This window comes from Triticum dicoccoides, chromosome 1A (assembly GCF_002162155.2).
Source record: "Triticum dicoccoides isolate Atlit2015 ecotype Zavitan chromosome 1A, WEW_v2.0, whole genome shotgun sequence".
Classification (NCBI taxonomy): domain Eukaryota; kingdom Viridiplantae; phylum Streptophyta; class Magnoliopsida; order Poales; family Poaceae; genus Triticum; species Triticum dicoccoides.
In genome coordinates, this window is record NC_041380.1 from 528215168 (window position 1) to 528223323 (window position 8156).

At 49.6% G+C, this 8156-nt stretch overlaps 1 long non-coding RNA gene across 1 annotated transcript in view; it reads right to left on the minus strand.

Annotated features, from left to right (window-relative positions):
• Positions 1 to 1465, minus strand: part of LOC119285924 — a 3951-nt gene extending 2486 nt beyond the window's left edge. The window contains exon 1 of the long non-coding RNA XR_005140017.1: positions 664 to 1465. This is a non-coding gene — a long non-coding RNA (uncharacterized LOC119285924). The remainder of the gene's footprint in view (positions 1 to 663) is intronic.
• Between the last annotated feature and the right edge of the window lie 6691 nt (positions 1466 to 8156).

Genomic DNA, 8156 nt, shown 5'->3' on the forward strand with positions numbered 1-8156 from the left:
CAGGTGGAAATTGCAGACTCCTGGGTTTAAATTGCCCTGCACGTCAATGGCTGGGGGTGTTGCACCTATAGAGAGACATTTTTTTAGGACACACAGAGAGACTTCTCATTGCCATTTGTGGTGTGAATTAATCCACACATAACTTGTGGATACGATTCCACGTGGATATAGACTAGTCCTGACTCCTGGAAGGGCACCTTTCATGCGCCACGGAAAGATGATGGTGAAATCTAGTTTTCGCTTTGCTCAGCAAACTTTTGTGTGGACGAACTGAGGAAATCCTTGTCCAGCAAACTTTTGTGATTGATGAGCCTAATGAGGAGTGTCATACTTGTGCAAGACATGTTATTCTCTCTTCAGGAAGGCTTGTTATGGTAATTTCGATTAAGTAAAATAGGTGTAAGAAATGAAAATGCAAGGGCACAAAAGTCCATCCCCAAAGGTTGCCTCAGTCAACCAAATGCCCTTAATTACCAGCTAACTAAGTCAGTCAACAAAAATTCCATTGCCTTTGCTAATAACTAATGGTAAGAAGAAAGGGCAAGAAACTAAGTAAGTTGGAAATAAAAGGAAGTGAGATTACTCGCTTTTTTCTCGACGTGCCTTCAAAATGAACTAATTAAGTAAGCTGGAAATAAAGATAGCAACAATTGAATGTATTACCTTCAAAAGGCGGGCCGCAGTTTGGACAGCACCTTGACGAATTGCATACAGCTAGCTGAAAGCTCAGGATCTTGACTAGAAAGTTTCCTCCCAGGCCATAGTCGTCCTTTTAACTGTGATGGAGCAGCTAGCAGCCGTAGCCTCAGAAGATTGACTAGAAAATTTGTTCCCACAGCAGGAAAATATCAGCTCACCTGTCACTATTAAACAGGTTCCTGATTGGCGTCGGAACCAACACAAAAAGCAAAAGAGAGAGCCAACATCAAGCATTGAAATTTCTTGCAGCATTCTTCCAAGATGGGGAACAGCACCGCTGACCTGACCTGATTGGCGCGGGAGGCTGGCTAGGCTTGCTCACATCGTCAGCTGTCCTGAGAACCAGTCTAGGCCTCACGGCCATTTCGTCGAACAACACCCAGGCTGGGTACCCGTGTTGGCCTCACAGCCATTTCATCGAACAATTTCTGGGCACCAGTGCGGCGCAACCTTCTGCCCAGCATGGTGGCCTCATGGAGAGAGAGAATAAGTGACAAACGTCAGAGGACAGAAGACAGTGGCCATGACGAAATTTGAGCTGAGGGCTTGACCTGTGACGCACTGTATAGTGAGAATCGCGGTGTAGCAATGATGGTGTGGTGCAGAGACAAAACAGAGCCGCTGAAATTACTTGCAGCTGCCAAAATTAGGGGCGAGGCGACTATGCCTCAGACGACTGTTGGCATGTTCAGACACCTTTTTTTTCCTTTTCCATCGGATTATCATCCAACGGTGGAAACAAGCTCCAGATTGCTCAAACCCAGCCTAATTTTCTGTAAACCAAAACAAAACAGCAATAAAATAATATTAATTAATTAATTAAAACAGAAGTTTTTCTAAAATAGAATGAATTAATACATTTGACTTTCTTTTGAAGACGCTCCATCAACCCTCCAATTCCACGTTGATCTTTTCTTGTACCATAGAAAACATATTTTTTTTTTAGAAAAGGAGGCATATGCCCGACTTTAGCGAACCAAACCCCTTTAGGTTTTACAAGTTCGAGAGAGAACAAATAAAAAGGATCCGGCTCAACAACCACACGAACACATGCACATGATACAAGCCCCGACATGGGGCTTAAGGCTCAAAAGCCGGACAGACCATCCCCAGGACTGTGCCTCTTCTTCGGTTGTAAGAAATGGAAATACAAGGGCATAAAACTACATCTGAAAAGGTCGCCTCAGCCAACCAAATGCCCTTATCAATTTCTAAATTTTACTATCTATTTATGAACTGAGGGAGTGCTAGAGCTGACAACTCTACAGAATCTCTGTAGAAATCGTTGAAATCAAAAGGCCTTACAAAGACAATGCTGGACGCTTCTTCCCAGACAGAAGAGTACTCTGTTCCACCACACCTGGAGCACTGTAACGCCCCGAGACCGACGCTCCAGAAAACTTCCAGCTATTCCGAGTTTCGTCGTGTGATTTGTTTTATTTGTTGCATTCATCCTTGCATCATGTGCATTGCATCATGTCATCATGCCATCATATCATTAATTTTTAAAACCTCAACTAAATAAATTGTATGGATTTTTCGATCCATTTAAATCGAGGGACTCACATGGTGACTTCTCTTTATAACATATCCTCCAATATTAGGGAGCTATATTAAATATTCCACTATTTTGGAATCACCAAAACACACTTACAAATAATTTCGTTCCTTTTCTGCTTCAAGTTTGGTCTCCAACCTTGCCAATATTTATTTCATCATTTTCTGGAGCTCCACCAAAAATCCGAACATTTTTGGACCTTCCTTTCATCAAGTCCTAGTTCAAACCCATTTGAATTTCAAATGAGTTTGAATTTAAATCTTTCGATCATGCCCACTTCTATTTTTCCTGGATCGAGCTCATTTTTGTGAGTCCGGGAAAATTGTCTCCATGCGCAAATCCTTTCCCTAACCCTCTCTTTCCTTTTCTTCTCTTTAATTGTTTTCTGCTAAGAAAATATAAGAGAGAGAGAGAAGAGGGCCGCTTCCCCGCAGCCCATTTGACCCAAGGCTAAGCCGGCCCAAGGCCCAGCCACGCCCCCCCTCTAACCCTAGCCCGACTCCCTCCTGTCGATCTCTCCCTCTGTGCCGCCGCCACACGCTCATCGATCGATTCCCTCTCCTCGCGCCCGACCCCCATCTCCTCGCGCAGCGCATCACCGATCCCCTCGCGTCCTTCCTCTCGATCTCTCCCTCTCCCTCGCTCGTGCCCCCATCCTCACAGGGAGAGAGAGGAGCAGAGCCCTCGCGCGCGACCCCGCCGCCGAACCTTCTCCGCCTCGCGCCTCCACCTCCGTCGCCCTGCCTCGACGCCCGCACCTTCGCCGGCCTCGGCCTCCCGCGGCTGCCGCTGCTGGCCCCGCTGCCGAGCTCTCCACCGCGCCCGAACTCTCCCTCCACCCGCAGCGCCCGAACCCATCGCCCCTCTCAGCCTCCAGCGCCCGTGCCCCTCCTCTGCCTCGTCTCTATTTCCGGCCGTCGACAGCGAGCAGCTCCGTCGGAGCTCGTCCCTGAGCGCGCCCAACCTCCTCCCTCGCCCGTGGCCTCCTCCTCGTCGCCTCTGCGTGCGACCCTGCTCCCGCGCGCCTCCTCGCCCGCGCGACTCCTCCACCAAGCAGCCTGTCGTGCCCCGTCGGTCGCCTGACCGCCCCTTCCCTCGCCCGTCTCCGGCTAGGTCCGAGGTCTAGGGACCGGGTCCTCCTCATCTCGGCCATCCCCGTCGTCTGCCCCGCGCGCCGCCCTGTGGCTTCGCCTCCCGCAACCCCGCGGCGTCGCCTCGCCCTTGTCCCGCGTTGCCTCGGCCAGCCCTGTGCTGCTGTTTGCATCCGCAAAGACCTGAGGCATGAGTGTGCTCCACTGCTAGTTTCATGGACGAAGAGTACCTCTACGATGACCCTGGATGTCTACGAGCGTCAAGTACCACTACAACCCATGTTCGACTACGTGGATTCGCCAAGTACCACGACGACCATCGCTTGCCAAGATCGACTACACGGTGATGCGACAAGTACCTCTCTCGACGACCCTGGACGACTACAAAAACGTGTACCACTACCGTCGACCCTCGAAGACCCCGTGGACCCCGAACATCTACGGATCATGAACACCTACTTCCACTACGAGATGTACCTCTACCGACGCCGCGAACGACTACTTCCACGACGTCCCGTGAACGCCTACTTCCTCTACACCGCTCCGAAATCGAACCGCTCCAAAAACGCACGCTTCAAAGGTATAACCCGAGACGACCGCGATGAGATGGCCTTGCATGTATGAGATGTACGATACATTTGCACCGTGTTCGAATTGTCACTCGTTTTCCATGCCACTAACCCGTGGGAACCCGGTAGTCGGGAGCACCCCACCATCTCTAGCATGTTCCGCACATCCGCACGCCTCCTTTTGCACCGGTATCTCCATGAGTTACCGGGACCGGAATGTTGCCGTGGCACCATTTTTGTTTCGCCGCCGTGGCACCCTTTTTGTTCCGCCATGGTGACCAAATGCTTCATAACATGCTCATGTCAACATTTTCTTAAAAAAATTGCATAAAACTTGTATATGTCATCCGCATCATGATAACAACATTTAAAATGTTTAAACTTGTTGTTGCATTAAATTGCTAAATGCATATGGGGATTTACCGGATTTGTTGTTTTTATATCCGGACCCATTTAAATTGTTTAGATGGTATAGTTAATGTTATGCTTCACCTCTTGCCATGTTTAACAACAGTTAATATTGTTGGGTAGCTTAAACGAGAGATAACTAAATAATTGCTGTGGTGTTTCGTCAACATGCACCTCGTTGCATATTGAGCTCCACTTAACTTGTAGTATTGTTTGTTGCACTTTGCCATGCCATGCCTCATTAAACCGGACATGCATCATACTTGTTTGTGCATCATGACTTGTTTATGCTTGTGTGTTTACTATGTTGTTTGTTTCTTTCCGGGTTGCTTCTCTCGTTAGCTTCGGTTTCGTTCCGGAGTTGTGAGGATTTGTTCGTCTACGACCGTTTGTCTTCTTCTTGGACTCGTTCTTCTTCCTTGCGGGATCTCAGGCAAGATGATCATACCCTCGAAATCACTACTATCTTTGCTATGCTAGTTCGCTCGCTCTTTTGCCATGCCAATGCTACGATGCCTACCATTTGCTTGTCAGCCTCCTAAATTGCCATGTCAAACCTCTAACCCACCATGTCCTAGCAAACCCTTGATTGGCTATGTTACCGCTTTGCTTAGCCCCTCTTATAGCGTTGTTAGTTGCAGGTGAAGATTGAAGTTTGTTCCTTGTTGGAACATGGAGATGTTGTTCCTTGTTGGAACATGTTTACTTGTTGGGATATCACAATATATCTTACTTAATTAATGCATCTATATACTTGGTAAAGGGTGGAAGGCTCGGCCTTATGCCTGGTGTTTTGTTCCACTCTTGCCGCCCTAGTTTCCGTCATATCGGTGTTATGTTCCCGAATTTTGCGTTCCTTACACGGTTGGGCTATAATGAGAACCCCTTGACAGTTCGCCTTAAGTAAAGCTCCTCCAGCAATGCCCAACATTGGTTTTACCATTTGCACTAACAACCTACCACCTTCCCTTGGGTTCTGCAGACTCAAGGGTCATCTTTATTCTAACCCCCCCGGGCCAGTGCTCCTCTGAGTGTTGGTCCGAACTGAGCTGCCTGCGGGGCCACCTCGGGGAAACTTGAGGGTTGATTTTACTCGTAGCTAATCTCATCTGAGTGTGCCCTGAGAAAGAGATATGTGCAGCTCCTATCGGGATTTGTCGGCACATTCGGGCGGTGTTGCTGGTTTAGTTTTACCCTGTCGAAATGTCTTGTTGTACCGGGATACCGAGTCTGATCGGAACGTCTCGGGTGGAGGTCTATTCCTTCGTTGACCGTGAGAGCTTGTGATGGGCTAAGTTGGGACACCCCTGTAGGGTATTATCTTTTGAAAGCCGTGCCCGCTGTTATGGGCAGATGGGAATTTGTTAACGTCCGGTTGTAGAAAACCCGAAGTTGACCTTAATTAAAATACATCAACCGTGTGTGTAACCGTGATGGTCTCTTTCCGGCGGAGTCCGGGAAGTGAACACGGTGTTGGAGTTATGCTCGACGTAGGTTGCTATAGGATCACTTCTTGATCATACTTTTATCGACCGTGCTTTGCCCTCTCTTCTCGCTCTCTTTTGCGATTGTAGCCACCATATATGCTAGTCGCTTGCTGCAGCTCCACCTCATTACTCCATCCTTCCTATGAGCTTAAATAGTCTTGATCTCGCGGGTGCGAGATTGCTGAGTCCCCGTGGCTCACAGATACTTCCAAAACCAGTTTGCAGGTGCCTATGTTACCGAGCAGGTGACGCAACCAAGCTCAAGGAGGAGCTCGATGAAGATCTTGCCCTTTGTGTTGTTTCGTTCTAGTTGATCAGTAGTGGAGCCCAGTTGGGGTCGATCGGGGACCTTTGTCGCATGTGGAGTTCTTCTTTTATTTTGGTTCCGTAGTCGGACCTTGATTGTATCTGGATGATGTAATGCTTTATTCATGTAATTGTGTGAAGTGGCGATTGTAAGCCAACTATGTATCTCTTTCCCTTATGTATTACATGGGTTGTGTGAAGATTACCTCACTTGCGACATTGCTTTCAATGCGGTTATGCCTCTAAGTCGTGCTTCGACACGTGGGAGATATAGCCGCATCGAGGGCGTTTCAAGCACCATCCCCATTTGGAACAAAATGAACAAATGAAGTGTAAGGCGGCATCCTTGATTCCCATGAAACCACATTAAAATCCCCTTGTGGCCGAAGCCCGGGATCCATCACCAGATCCCCAAGCCTCACCCTCGGCAGTGCTTCCCTCTCCGCCGCAACCTCAGTGCCGCTGCTGCCACGAGCACGGGAAGGCACGACGCGAAGTGGAGGAGCACCAGGATGCAAGACAAAGTCAGTCACATCTACCTGGTGGCGTCTCTGGAGGAGGTCCTTCGGGTGCTCCCCAAACATGGAGAAGTTCCTCTCGACTAGCCTTCTCAGCCTGCTCAGCACACAGAGCCAGAAATGGACGCTCAGGTTCCTCCTCATCACGTCCGCCAAAATATTTGTGGCGACGAGCGACCACTCCGACCGCAACTCTCTGGCAAATTCGTCTGCTATCCGCGCTAGCCGCGGGTGCTGCACCGGGTCCGCGCTCCCAAACGCGAGTGTCTTGAAGAGGTAGCTGAACTCCTCGTACGATAGGCTGTTGAGGAAGATTGGCTCAACGGTTCCAAGTCGCTCCAAACTTTTAAGCCGGCTGATAATGATCACCTTGCTTCCATCGTCCATGCTTGTTGCTATGGTTGAACGGAATTTAGCCCAATCCTCCTCGTCGACTTCTGCAACAAGCTCGACAACCGTCAGTATCTTTCCTGACATGATACCACCATGGTCTGCGATTCTACAGAAGGAATCTCCATTCAGGTGCAGAATCGAAGAGAAGTGTGAGCTGACCCTCTCGTCCTTGCATATATGGGCGACCAGGGTCCTCTTCCCGACCACTGGACCGCCGATGACTGGGAGAACAGCCGGAGCGTCACCAGGAGAGCCATGCTGCAACACAAAGTTCAGGAGCTTCTGCTTCTCGGCGTAGCGTCCGAACATGATGTTGTCGCTGTAAAGGTACGAGTCGTAAGGCCTACGCAGCATACGATCGCATCCGCCCAAGAGAACAACAAGCTCCATCATGCCGGTGATGACATCCTCCAAGCTCTCCACCTCGCCTTGCAAGTCGACAAGGTACATCGACTTGTTCTTCTTAGCGCTGCCATGAACCGTGCGGAGACATTTAGGAGGAGATGAGTTGCGAACTCCCCCCTCCTCCATGGAAGTAGTCTCTGTCTCTTCGAGTGACATGTACCCGAAGGCCCCTAGTGCCCAGTAGCCTCGGTACATGGCGTCCGTGAGCATGCTGAGCTGCGCCAGCATCCCGGGGTTGGTGATGTATCGGCCATCTGCCTCCTGGACGACCGTGCGGGCTCGCAGGAGCAGCCGCTGCAGCTTCTTCACCTGCTTCTCTTCTGACTGTGCTGAGCGGCTAGAGTGGAGGTACCTGTCGGCGACGAAGGAGACGAATCGGCTCACGAGTTCACCAGCTACTGCAGATATGGCAAGCTCCATCTTCAGTTCCTTAGATCAAAAGGGTGCTAATAACTAGGGAGTCCAAGAGAGGGCAGGAGGCGGTGGACATTGCAGAGTGCTGGTTATGTGCTGCCCTTGCACACAGAGTGACTTTTCATTGCCGACAGGGAAAGGGCACGCCAGTTGTGGTGTGAATTACTCCACCTATAGCTTGGGGACACAATTCCACACGGATAGACACTAATCCTGGCTCCTAGAAGGGCACCTCATATAATATTTTCATGCGCCACGGAAAAATCATGGTGAATTAATTTGAGTCTTCGCTTTGCTCAACAAGTCTG